At 41.4% G+C, this 14,499-nt stretch overlaps 1 protein-coding gene across 4 annotated transcripts in view; it reads left to right on the forward strand.

Annotated features, from left to right (window-relative positions):
• ARHGAP17 (Rho GTPase activating protein 17) overlaps positions 1–14,499 on the forward strand; it is an 89,452-nt gene that overhangs the window by 472 nt on the left and 74,481 nt on the right. The window lies entirely within an intron of this gene.

Genomic DNA, 14,499 nt, shown 5'->3' on the forward strand with positions numbered 1-14,499 from the left:
GGCTAAGGAAACGCCTTGCCTCAGTTAAAAAAAACCAAACCCCTTTTTAAAAATCTTTCTCACTTTGGATTTGGAAGCAAGTACTTGTCAGTGTGTCTTTGGTTTTCCTTTAATGCCAGACAAGCACTGATTCTTTAAAGAAAATCTAATCTTTTGGCATAAAGACAGTGTTGCAGACATGTATGAATTTATTTTTTTATTTTTTAATTACAGTTGACGTGCAATATTATATTAGTTTCAGGTATACAGCATAGTGATTAGACATTTCTATATCTTAGGAGGTGATACCCCACCCCACCCATAGTGGGGTTAGTTATTCCGAAGTGACCAATTAGACCAGATTGTGTAGATGATCAGGTGTTGGGAGAGGAAATGGTTTTGGTTTGTGGAGCTTCTCCAGGTGATTGACATGTGCAGCATTTTCTGGGGCAGCTATTACAAGGTCTTCCAGGGTGGTTGCTGCGCTGTCCCGATTTACTGTTTATTCTGTGATGAGATAGGAAAGTGTGAATTTTTCACAGCTTTCGATTTTTTTTTTTTTCAACAGTTGAGTAAAAGGGGGAGTTCAGTTTAGCCAAAGCACGTGAGACACTTCTTTCTTTTGTGTGTTTGAGAATACTTTTACTTCCTCTTGAATTTTCCAAATATGCTTTTCACTATTTCGTTTCCCTCAACTTTTTTGCTTAGTTTTGTGGCTCAGTTTTTTTGGTACCCCACCCTGTTTTCTTGGTGTGCTTTTTTCCTATTTTGAGAGTTAATCCCTGTCCCCTCCAAGTGCCTACTTTCCTGTTTGTAGGAAAATGAAAGACATGAAAGGGAGGTAGACATGGTAGCAGTGAGGGCTAATGTTTCAACCAAGAATCTGTAAACAGATTATAAGATAATTCCTTATAAATTCCCTATCCTTCTTAGTGTTCTCAATAACATGCTTTGTAAAGTCAATATATAGCGTGGGTCAAGATACATTTATCAGATTGTCATATTGGCCTTTTGGTACACTGTATCTATTTACTCTTCAATAAAGTTCAGAGGCATTTATTTATTTATTTATTTATTTTAATCTTCACCCGAGGATTTTTTTTCTCATTGATTTTCAGATAGAATGGAAGCGAGGGAGAGAGGGAGGGGGAGAGAGAAACATCCATGTGAGAGAGACAAATTGACTGTCTGCCTCCTACATAACCCCGACCAGGGCCGGGGATTGAACCCAAACCCGAGGTATGTGCCCTTGACTGGTAATTGAACCCGAGAGTCTTCGGTCTGTGGACAAACACTCTAACCGCTGAGCCAAACCGGCCAGGGCAAGTTCGGAGGCTTTTTAAAGCTACACAGCCATTCAGGGTCTCTTGGCCCCTGCTTCCTCTGTGGCAGCTTCTCTCTTCACACTTGTAAATTCCAGCCATAGTTGCTTACTTTCAGTTTCTAGAGGAGGCCATGCTTTCTCACCAGATAGCCTCTACCTGGAGCTCTCTTTGGAAGCCTTTTCAACACACCTGCCCTATAGCCACAACCTTTTATTCGTTGTTTAGGTATTCCAGTAAAGGTCTCTGCCCTTAACAGCCCTTCCCTGATGCTCCAACGCAGACTGGCTGTCCCTCCTGGGTGCTTTCTTAACTCCACGTAGCACTTGTTTTTCTGTAATGTAATTGCCTCTTTATTTGTCTGTGTTCTCCATAGACTGAACACCTTGAGAGGTCTTGCTGTGTCTTTCTCTTTTGATTCTAGGGTCTATTGTGCTTCCTGTCATATGATGGATACTCAACAAATATTGTTCATCTATTGTAAATCTGGTTCTTACTAGATTGCCCTGATGGTGTGGGCCCAAGTATGGGAGAATGAAAACTGGATAGAGTCAATGGTGATTCATACTAGGACTGTAATTCTGGCCCTGACCTTTGACTATTTGAAAATTTTAATTGCTAGTTGCCAGTGGAAGCTGCAGCTATTACAGAGCAATTAAGGGTGTGGCAATTATGTACCCAAAGTCAAAACTTTTTACAGGGAACCTGTTGCTTTACTGCTATTGATTTCCTAGATATATTTGTATTTTTTCCACTTACGTAATTATAAAAGACTAGGGAGGGAAAAATGAAGGCAGGAGAGAGCCGGCAATTGTTATTTTGTGGAAGCAGATGGTGGGTGGCCTTCAGAGTCAGGATTCTGGGTGTATTCATACCAAGGCTAGAAAGTGAAGGAGCCCCCCCCCCCCCCCCCCGCAAAGAGTGAAGTTATGTATGTGACTGACATGCTCACTTGTGTGGTTATCAATTCATAGAGTTCTAGGTGGTGTCTTACAGTGAAATACTCTTCCCAGACTTAGGACCTTGTGAGTAACCCCACAGTGAGGTTCCATGGGATGGACATGTGGGAGGATTAGTAATGGCTGGAAAGAGTGAGTTCTCATGATGCAACTTGTTTACAATGGGTGGGTAAGTCTGTTTCAGAAGATGGTTTGTGTATCACAGGGGCAAGGCTTCTGAGGTGGTCTCATGATAGGGATGTCCCCAAGAAGAGAATTAGGATGGTTCCTTTTGTCCACCTGCCTTTTGTGGATCCATCCATTTAACAGATATTTGTGGAGCCCAAACTGCCTGCTATTATGCAAGGTATTAAAGAATCAAAAGGGAAAACTGTACAGTTTCTGCCCTGAAGGAGTTCAGTAGATTTGTAAAAGAGATAGGCAAGCAAAAAAATAAGTATATATCATGAGATAAGAACTTATAGAGGGATGGCTACTGCAGAGAGCAAAACCCAGCTTTTATTGATGGAGGGGAGGTAGAATAATGGGGAAAAAATTGAGCAGAGCCTCCCCACCTCATTTTCAAGCACTTTTTTTCAGATTTCTCTTGTATTGATTAGGTCTCTTGGTTGTAAGAAAGCCCAAGTCGAATGTCCTTAAGCAAAGATGGGAATTAATTGGCTCATATGTGACGAAAGAGTCCAGAAATAGTATGGCTGCAGACTAGGCTGGATCTAGGGGCTCCTCCCTTTAGACAGGCTGTGTCCACGAGGAGACCCCCAGTCTTCATCATCCTCAGTTCAAGTCCCAGGGGACAGAGAACACTTTTTTCCCAGTGATTGTGGCCAAAGTTCCAGGACTGACTGAATGTTTCTGAGTCACATGCCTTTTCCTGGAAATGGGAATGGCATCAGCCCCACTCAAATCACATGGACTGAGAGTCGGGGAGTGCTGGTTCCTCAAGGAAGCTGGGGTGCTATTACACAGCAGAAGGGGAGGAGGCATGCTGGTGAGGCAAACAGTAGACGTCATATCATGTCTTTTGTAGTTCTGAAAAGAAAGGTATTTTGATTTTGAAAATGCTTTGTGCATGTAATCCAGTGGACATGGTGGTGATTTGGGGAGGCAATGCTCTGAATTGAGGAAGGTGGTGTACACCAGGATACGTCTAGTGATGAGGTAGAAGTGTTAAGGAGAAAATGATTTCAAGGGACTGACTAGCAGAGTTTATTATCTGGTGAGCCTCTGGAAGGGAGTGTCTCAGTGAGATCTGCAATGTCAAGCTCGAATCCCTAGAGGGGCCAGGCTGGTAAAATCAATGAGTGACTTAGGCCAGTTGAGGGCGGGAAGTACCTGAACCCTACTTCTCATCTCACCAAAGGGGCATGGCAATTTGGAGAGTTTTGAGAAAAGTCTGCAATTTGGATTTTAATGAAAATCAGATGGCATTTAATGCAAATTAAACAACCAATCTGATAACACATGGGACTAAACAAAATAGCCGAGGCCAGATTTGGTCTATGAGTCACCAGTTGGCAGTTGCTTGTCTAGAAGGACCTGGAAGTTAATGATCCCTGTTGTTATTATTTTGTGTACTGTATCTGTTACTACAGTCTCAGTTCTTTGAATTTGTTAAAGAACTTTTCTTTCCTTTACAGACATCTTTAAAAGGTCTAATAAGAATAATCATTAATGTTTAGTTTACCAAATACTCTCTGAAACGACCTGGTTTGGCCCTCGCTGACAGTGATGATCATTTCTGTTTTGCAAATAAGGAAGAATGCCTTGTTAAATTCACACAGCTCATAAGTGACCAAGGCACAATGTGGGTAGGGTCCTGGCTTCTGACTGGTTCCCTTGTGCTTCTGACCACAAGACACTGGGCTGCCTTTTCCCCAGGGAAGGATTAATGTTTACTAGATGTCTTTGGTGCTTATTAAGCTGCTGGGCTAGGTGCTTTGCATAAATTATGTTCCTGTATTCTTTTTTTTTTTCATTTTTTTCTTTATTGATTTTAGAGAGAGGGAGAGGGAGAAAGAAATAGAAACATCGATGAGAAATAGAAACATCGATTGGCCGCCTCCTGCATGCTCCCAACTAGGGATTTGGCCCACAACCCGGGCACATGCCCTGACTGGGAATTGAACCGGGACCTCTCAGTCCATGGGACAACACTCAATCCACTGAGCCATGCCAGCTGGGCTGGAAACATTTTTTATTGTCATGATTTGTTTTTTTGGGGGGGTGCTGCTGAACATCTTACAATGCATAGGACTGCCCCCCACAGCACAAAAATATCTAGCCCCAAATGTCAAGAGTGCTGAGATTGAGAAGCCCTGGTCTAGTCTTTCCGGGTTCTGGATATGTGAATTTTCAAACCAAAGGTTCACAGTTTGCTTGAAGGGCATAGCTGTGTTCTGTTTGGCCTATTCAGTATGTATATATGTATTTTTTACCGTCATTGGCCCATATTTAAAAATTTGGAGTTTTCACATAAAATCCTGAATTTCCAGCTTCTAAAATCTTGGAAGACCTGGAAATACCTGGCATTCTCCAATACCGTAACCGAGTAGCAGCTGGCTGGGGCACCAGCCATGCAGCTCGCCTGGTCCCTATCTGGCTTGTTTTAACCCTGTTACATTCCTTGCCGTCCCCTCCCTGATCACAGAAATCAGATGACCTTCTCCAGGAGTAGAAAATGCAGTTCCTCCTGAGATAACCTGTTCCATAGGGGCAGCAGGAATTCTCAGATGCTGAGTCAAAATGCATCTCTACCTGCGCATTCCAGAGTGCTCCTCTGGGGCCAGGGTGAACCAACCAGTTTCGTCTCTTCTGTGACAGCCCTTCCTGTAGCTAACATCACAAGCCATCTCCTGACTTTAGTAACATTCTTCATCCCTCATCTACTCTGCTGCTTCATTTTACTCCCAAGGATTTCCTCTGCCATTTCTAGGGGAGTTCTGAACAGTATTTCAGAGAAGGGGGGTAGCTGTGGTTGGCTTCATTCAGTTTGAGTGGATTCATCCAGCCTCTGCATAGAGCAGGGATGGAAAGAAATCTGGTATCTTTGCAGTTTCTTCTGAATCAGGTCTTCCATGTTCTAATTTTATGTACTTTATGTATTGTGAATCCTGGAATATAACCAATCCTAGAACAACCCATTGTTCATGGAAAAGATATGAACCCTAAAAGGATGTGGTCAGTAGCATCAATTTTATATGTGAAGCAGCATGTTATTCTAATATGAAATTACTTTGTGACTGCAGTTCCTTGGGTGTACACAGCAGACTCCCCAGAGATTTAGCATTCTGGTGTAAGGTCCTAGAATCAGCATGTACACCGCACATTCTTGGACTACAGATGTTTTGCATATATCATTCTATTTCTGTATCTCAAATGTAGGTAGATACCATAGTAATCAATCGAGTGTAAATAAATGTAATTAAAACGACCATTACACCCGGCCAGCGTGGCTCAGTGGTTGAACATCGACCCATGCACCAAGAGGTCGCCGGTTCGATTCCTGATCAGGGCACATGCCCAGGTTGTGGGCCCATTCCCCAGTGCGGGGCATGCAGGAGGTGGCCAGTTGATGTTCTCTCTCATCGATGTTTCTATCTCTCTCCCTCTCCCTTCTCTCTCTAAAATCAATAAAGAAAATTAAAAATAAAAAAAGATCATTACACTCCTGCTTTGTGTGTATGTGTGTATTTTCTTAAATGTAGAGAGTTAAAGTACAATAGACCCACAGTCTTTAATCCAGAACCCTTAGGGCCAGATGAATTTCAGAATTCAGAATTGTCAGATTTTAGAAAAGTAATAATGTCCATTTGCTATCATATATTGCTAGTGGGGTCTGGGGCAGCAGTGCTTAACCAAACACAATATTTCTGTAGCAAAATATTTGAGTGTATTTTACACTAAATGAATGTGTAAAGATTATAAGTAGCTTCATGTCTGTTTATGTCAAGTTTTGTGGCCAAATGAGTTACAAAAATACTTTGTTTTAGTTTTCAAAATGGTGGATAAAAAAGTATGGACCTGTCTTAGTATTGTACCTGTTTAGAGTCTGTGAAATTTTTTTTTACTTTAAATGTTTCCCATACTCCAAACATCTGGAAATCACAGTTATGCTCTGTAAGCAAGGACCACAAACTCAAGTGAAATTAGTAAGTGGAGTGGGAGGTGTCAGACCATGGAGAGTAGTGAGGACTGTGGTAAGTTAGCAAGTACATGTCCATTTAAAGGGAACAGTTTGCTCTCAGCTCTGGCCACTTGTTGCCATTTTTAATAATACTATATAATGTTGATTTCCATGTGAAGTTTCTTGATATTTAAATGTCAACAAAAAAGGGGACTAAAACCCCACTGTGTAGATTAAAGAAAACACATTTGCAAGCTTTATCTGGCCTTAGACTGCCTGCTTTGACCTCTCATGTAGAGACTAATTCTTGTGGTATGTGAAGTTGGACAGTAGTGTTTGATGATGAACTTCTTGAGATGGGAATGGGACATTTGTTTTATCATCAATTCATCATAGTTTCCATATATGTTATATATTTTTTTAGTGTAAAATATTACATAATAGCCCTGGCTGGTTTGGCCCAGCGGTAGAGCGTCGGCCAGTGGACCGATAAGTCTCAGGTTTGATTCCGGTCAAGGGCATGTACCTCGGTTGCAGTTCAGTCCCCAGCCCTAGTTGGGGTCATGCAGGAGGCAGCCAGTTGATGTGTCCCTCTCACGTCAATGTTTCTCTCTCCTTTTCTCTTCCTCTCTCTTCCTCCTACTCTATCTGAAGATAAATAGAAAAAAATATCGGGTGAGGACAAAAAAATAAATAAAAATAGAACATAAAAGAGTTGATAGATATTGTAGTTTAGAATTGCTTTATTTTCTAGCCTATTTTTTTGTTATTTTCTGAAACTAGTGGGAAGTTTTCTATTTTCATCTATGAATTAGAAACTTTAAAGTTATTTATCTTGAAAATGGGAATGAAAGCTCTAAGTTATAATAGGAGCCTCTTTTTTAAAAAGTTTGAGTTAAGGGAGGTTAGATTGTAAAGCCTGCCCTTTCAGGGCCATAGTGATTCGAAGTGACATTGCATGTCTGCTCTGTACTTGGACAGGGAAGTGTCCTTTGTCTCCTCCCTTCTCAGACCAATCCCCTGGGTGATCTTAGTCCCTTAACACTGCCACCTCATGGCTGATGACTCAACTTTATGCCTCTAGCCCTGAGGTCTCTCCATCCCTAGATCTTTATCTTGAACATGTCCACTTTATATATCCTGCTAAAATTCAACTCATAAACTACAGCCTCAGATCGGCTCTTCTTTCTTAGTCTGTACCTGTTTTTTGGATGAGTTTTGGGGCACACAGCCATGCACTGCAGCAACGGAGGTATTTGCAGCAGGGACTGTGTGACCCACAGAGCCCATCCCATTACTGTCTGGCCCTTTACCGAAAGAGTTTACTGACACCTGCCTATTGTGGCGAATGCCACCACACCTGCTCAGTCCCCCACCAGTCCCCCTTTCTCCTCATGTTGTCAGGTTGTCACCATTATTTGGCCAGTCTGCCTCCTTAGTATCTTTTGATGTGATCTCTGCCTCTTGGTAGCCAGTTTTCCTGTTACTTTAGTTGGAGCTTTCATTTTTTTCCACCTGGACTTACAGTTGTCTTCCTAGTGGCGTTGCTGGCTTGAGCTGGTTTGTATCCCTTTTGAGAGACATCTGGCCTCCCCTTCCTTTTGACATGACCAGTCACCATTTCAATGAGTGTAGCTGTTTCCCTCTAAATTAGTGATTTTCAACCTTTTTTAACCTCATGGCACATAAACTGATTACTAAAATTCGTAGCACACCAAAAATTATTATATATTTTTCCAATCTGACTAAAAAAAAAATAGGTATAATTTTGATTCATTCATATTGGACGGCTGTTGTGTTGGCTGTTGTCATATACATATACATATACATATATGTTCTTGTTTTTTTTTGTTGTTATCCTTGCCAAGGATGTTTTTCCATTGATTTTAGAGAGAGTGGAAGGGAGGGAGACCTGTAGGGAGGGAGGGGGAAAGAGAGAAACATGATGTGAGAGAGAGAGATTAATTGGTTGCCTCCTGCATGTGCCCCAACCAGGCTGGGGATCGAACCTGAGATCCTTCGGCGTGCTGGATGACACTCTAACCACTCACACCAGACAGGGCTGTTGTCATATTTTTATTTGGCAGTCTAAGGGAAGAGAGGTCTGTGCCCCTGAATAAATAAGGTATTGCACATTTACAATGCTTGTAGCACACCAGTTGAAAACTCCAAATGATTTTCTTCCCATGAAACCTCTGGAGTTTAAATTTACTACATTTGTAGGAAGTTGATATTTATATATCAGAGTTTTGCCAGTGCCAAATTGCCTCTGCTAGGATGGTGCTATCATCTGGTGTACAGTGCAGCAGGTGGTGCCCACTGCCACGCACGTCGTGCTCAGGGGATGAGTGTCGTGTTCCAGCCAGATGGAAGTGAACGGGTCCCTTTACTTGTACTTCCTTGTGTGAGCTTTCTATGTGTGTCATTTGTTTAACTGCCATGGAATTAGTAATGTTTAGTTGTCACTTTCATTGTTTAGTCACCAGTTCAGTTCAGCAGTTGTCTTTTGGGACCTGTCAAATTCTAGGGATTTAGGTTAAAAATATAACCAATTTCTGGGAACTCGAATGGGGAGACAGACATTAAAACATAATTTGCACATGGCCATTTGTACCTATCTTAGCAGATCTTAGGTATTAATAATGAAATATTAATGCCATATCTTGAATATTTTTGTTCTTAAGACATATCAATGAATGCAGTGTTAGAATATTGAGGGAGTACAGTCAGCACTTGGTACAGGTTTGATGCACATTTCAGAAGATAAAGCAGATTCTGTTGAAAATCTGACCCTGTGATTTATATTAGAAACTGCTCTTGAATAGATATAGCCTACTTGTAGCAAATGATATCAAAAAATATTCAGTTCATCTCAGCCCTCCAGGATTTAAGACTTTGTTTCCTACGTCTTGATATTTCACTTAATTACAGCTTATTGGTTGTTCGCATTGGCTCTCTCTCTTTTTTTTTTTTTTTTAATCAGCCCTAAGATGTTTCTTCCTTCCTCCCATTTCCCACAGTTCTTTTTAGGTGTCTTCTTTATCAGAGATACCTTTGGGTCTACTAGTCAATTTGATCTCTCCTTTAATGTTTCATTAGCATTTCTCCAGTTTCTCAGTGTTCTTCCACATGGGTTAGTCAAATGTATGCCTTCTGGAGTTTCATAAGTCGTAGACTAAACAGGTTCTCAAGTGAATACAAATATTTATTTATTTTTAATCCTCACCCAAGAATGTTTTTTCATTTATCCTCAGATAGGGAGGGAGGGAGGAAGAGAGAGAGACATCGATTGGTTGCCTCCTGCATGACCCCAACCAGGGCCAGGGACCGAACCACAACCAAGATACCTGCTCTTGACCGGAATCAAACTTTTTGGTTCTCAGACCGACGCTCTAAACTGAGCCAAACCGACCAGGGCGACAAGTTAATGCAAATATTTAATGAGTAAATAAATATTTAGAATGGCACAAATTTTTCTAAGCCACTACCAGCTACCTGTCACCTGTCAGTGTGAACATTTATAAATCTACCAGCTTGGATTTCACCTGGTCATCAGATCCTTTCAGAGGCATGAACTGGAGTGGCCACTTGAGCCCTTGCCCAGCTATACCTTGGGGAAATACACCAAAGTATTTCCACTTCAGTAGATACAGTTAGTGCTCGGATAGAGAGCATGGGCACAGGGCTGGGTCTCTGCGGTGCGCTTGGGGTCCAGGGAAGGCTTCCCTAACCGTTGACACTAAAGCCATCTTGATAACAGGCAGGTAGAGGCTTGGGTGATGGGAAACTCCGTGAGGGAAGAAAAATAATTAGGGGAAACCTAACACACTGAAAATTTCATCCTTTAATTTAACACTTTTGGTCAATAAATTGAAAAAGACAGCAGGAAAACTATCCAACATTTATTTTCAAATTCATTAGGTAGTGAGTAGCCATGTAGATCCTAGTGTTCGCAAGTTCAGAGGGACTGTGTTTTTTAAATTCACAAGTACCTGGATTTATTCCCATCCAATAGAAGGAGTAAGTTGTTCTTCAAAGCATGAAAAAAATTTGCCCTGGCTGGTGTGGCTCGGTTGGGCGTTGATGATTCAATTCCTGGTCGGGGAACATACTCAGGTTTCGGGCTTTATCCCTGGTGGGGGGCAGGAGGCACCTGTTCTCAAATCGATGTTTCTCTCTCTCCCTCTCTCTCTCTCTCTCCTCCTCCTCCTCTTTCTAAAATTCAATAAAAATATTTTTAAAAGCTTTAAAAAGTTTTAAAACCAGCATACTTGATTTTTTTTTTATTTTTATTTTTTGCCTAATATAAATTGATGGCTGTGTTTCCGGAAAATAGTTTTGTTGTACATTGAAAATTTATTGAGGCATCATTTCTCACAGTGTAGCTTTTAATTTTCATTATATTTGTTCAACTCTTCTAGCCTTTTCAATATTCCCACTGCTTTTGCATTTTTGGACATGCTAGGATTAATAATATTCCCCAGCACGGCTGGTGTGGCTCAGTGATTGAGTGCGATCCATGTACCAAGAGGTCACCAGTTCGATTTCTGATCAGGGCCCAATCCCCAGTGAGGGGCATGAAAGAGGTGGCCAATCGATGTTCTCTCTCATTGATGTTTCTCTCTCTCTCCCCCTCTCCCTTCCTCTCTCTCTCTCAAATCAGTAAAGGAAAAAAATATTACCCATACATCCCAAGATGGCAAGACACAAATACATGAACACCCATGACTGTGAACACCAGCTTTTGGAGACAGGCAATATCTATTGGTTTTTGTTGTCATCTGTGGAAAACCGTTATTAGAAAAACTTCTTCCAGTTTGGGGGGGGGGGGGCATGATTTGAGGACCACTGCTGTAGAATTTGGAGAGTCCTTATATACAGAAGGTTGAGAAAATTAAGTTGGTACTTTAGGAGGACAACTCTGGTGACAGGTGGGATTGGTATGGAGAGAGGAGAAGGTGAAAGGAGCCTAGTGAGCAAGCTGTTGCAGAACTGAGGAAGGGGTGATGATAGCGGAGACAATGGCATCACAGATTAGATTGAGACATATTTAACCCCATAATGTTGGGGCCAAGAAAAGAGGGGGAAGAGCTGAGGAGATTCTGGTATGGTTGGATGTTATTTACTGCAATAGGTAACAAATAATTCTTTGCTTGTCCATTGTTTGTAATGCTTCTTTTTCTTAAACATATAATTCTTGTATCTACTTTTTCTTCTCCCACGGAGGTATGGCCTTGGTTGGGTGGGTGTGTGGATGGGTGTGTGTGTGTATGTAACGTGTTTTAAATCTGTACAACTGGTCTCCTTCAGTTTTTCTTTTTCAGTTCTCTCCTATTCTTGTATAAAAATGAGCCCGGCTGGTGTGGCTCAGTGATTGAGTGTCAACCCATGCACCAAAAGGTCACCGGTTCGATTCCCAGTCAGGGCACATGCCCAGGTTGTGGGCCAAATCCCTAGTGGGGGGCATGCAGGAGGCAGCCAATCGATGCTTTTCTCTCTCTCTGCCCCCCTTCTTCTCTCTCTAAAATGATTAAAGAAAAAAAATGTTTTTAAATTAATATTGGTATCACTTCTTTTCTAGTTGGTAGAAAAAGTCATGTAGGAATTTGATTGGTTTGAACCTCATTCATTCAAATAATATCTGTTGGGTGCTTGCTATGGGCTAGGACTGAGGAGATAAAAATAACTAAAACCCAGGAATTATGGGCTGGTAGATTTGTGAACTAAACCCTGGGGCATGAGCATAGCACATCTCCTTATATGTGCTTTTATGTGCGCCTAGGTATTTTGTTGAGAATTGGGCCTATTTAGTTTAGCTGGTAAATATGGGTGATATTAATGTTTATTTATATACTTATTTACTTTATATCTTATTTAGCTACAGTTGATACATTTTTAATTCTTTGGCTTTTCTATGTATCTGTGTTATACTTCATTTTCTTTTTAAATTTTTTTTCTTTATTGATTTTTAGAGAGAGAGAAGAGGGGAGAGAGAGAGAAACATCGATGAGAGAGAACATTGATTGGCCACCTCCTCCATGGCTCCCACTGGGGGTTTGGCCCACAACCTGGGCATGTGCCCTGACAAGAAATCGAACCAGCAACCTTTTGGTGCATGGGTCGGCGCTCAACCACTGAGCCACACCGGCCAGGCTATACTGTACTTCATTTTCTTCTTTCCTGTTATTTATTTCAGTGATTTCTTTTTCAATCCTATTTAATTGGTTAGACTCTCCAATATAATGTGTAGCTGTATAATTGTTTATAGCAGCATTGTAGAAAGGGCATGTAATTGCACCCCTATTGGGCCTTCCAGAAACACAATGAGGAATGTTTGTCTTGCTAAAATGCAAATGTTCTAATCTGAATGGTTCCCAGTTGAAATCTGCAAGCATTTTCCCTTACTTTTTTGAATCACATACCTTTTGGTGTGTCTGATATTTGAGCCTTTATTGTGTCTTAGTCATGAGATTGGAGGTGATCTTTAGAGCAGAGTGCTGAATTTGTAGTAGTTCAACTATATGGAGAAAACAGTTGCACTGCCATTGACTGAGGAAGGAACTGGAGAAATGGTGAGAGGAATGGCTGTATGTTAACATACCCTCTAAAGAAGTTGTTAGCAGTCCCGGGCAATGGACTTGATTACATACCGTCTGTGAGCCTTTGAGCAGTCTTCGGGAATGGAAACCTTGCTACGTGGACCAGATGGAGGTTCTAACAGCCCTTTCCCTAGAAAAATCATCCACATGCACATTTGCACATAACCTCATGGACTTTACAGACACCCTTAAGCCTATGCACAGGAAGCACAGGGTTAAAGAAAACCACCTATGGCTGCCAATCAAGAAGTCTACGAGTTAGGGGGCAGATGCTGAGCTACTGCTCCCATGCTGGGAATTGGCGCATGGATGTGCACCTCAAACGTCTGCTTATGTGGTCTCCAAAACACACTCGACTGTATGAGAGCCTTTCTCCCAAAAGCAGAAATCTGCTGTCCATGATGAAATTTGGTAATCACATCAAATTGCTTTCCAGTCAGCTTAGGGGTGGGGGGTGATTAGTTAATTCAGTTGTGTTCTTAAAACTTTTAGATGTGGGCTTTTAAAAAACTGCAACTGCTTTAGGGTATAGTAAAGGGTATGATGGGCTTGAGTCTGAGGAGCTGAGACCTTCTCTGTGGTCTGCTAACTCTCTCTAACCTTGACTGATTTTGCACTCCCCACACTTCCTGCTGTGTTTCCACACTGGTAAATCAGCTCCTGGTACCACAAGGAACAAGCCTGGTGTGTCGAAGAAGCTGGCGTGTGATAAGGAGACATCATGAGAGTGGGGAAAATCCTCAGGTTGGGTATCACCTCACCACTATAGGCCAAAAGAAATTGCAAACGAATTGAGAATTCTGTGTGAAAAATAAAACATTAAAATAAATAGAGGAAAATATGGAAAGTATTTCATGCTCTGGCATAAATGTGCAGAGAATGAGCAATAAAAGATAGCCTATAGATTTAACCACATAATTAAACTCATAATTAAAATTATGTTGAATGATTAACTGGAAACAGTTGAGAACGGTCACAACAGAGGATTAATAGTCTCAATGTAGAAAGCTCTCTAATCAGTTTAAAGAACTCCACTCTCTGGAGCAAACACTATAAGCTTCTAGAAAGGTCCTAGATAAGAGACAGATGACTAGTAAATATATGAGACTTTAGAAATAAATTCACCATATGTTTTAAGATCCACTTCTAAAATCTGAACCCTAATTCTCTGTCCATCATCTCTTACCCTCTCAGATTCCTCTTTCCCAAACAGTTTCTCCTACCCTTTATTTAGTCCCCTTCCATCTGTAACCTCAGTCAGTCATTCTCTGGGTGACATCACTTTCTGAATTCTGTCCAGCTTTATCTTTTACACGTCCTACAGAACAACAGCCTCACTGGGTTATCTTTTTGGGGGGTACCAAATTACTTTATTTGAAGGAATGGTACATATGAAATGATGTAAGTGAATGATTTGGTACAAGTTATAGAAAAGGTAAAGGTAACTCCAACATGCACGCACTGCTTTGGTGACCAGGGAAGTCATCCCCATGGCTATGAGAAGCCAGCCTAAGGCT

This window comes from Molossus molossus, unplaced genomic scaffold (assembly GCF_014108415.1).
Source record: "Molossus molossus isolate mMolMol1 unplaced genomic scaffold, mMolMol1.p scaffold_m16_p_3, whole genome shotgun sequence".
Taxonomy (NCBI): Eukaryota; Metazoa; Chordata; class Mammalia; order Chiroptera; family Molossidae; genus Molossus; species Molossus molossus.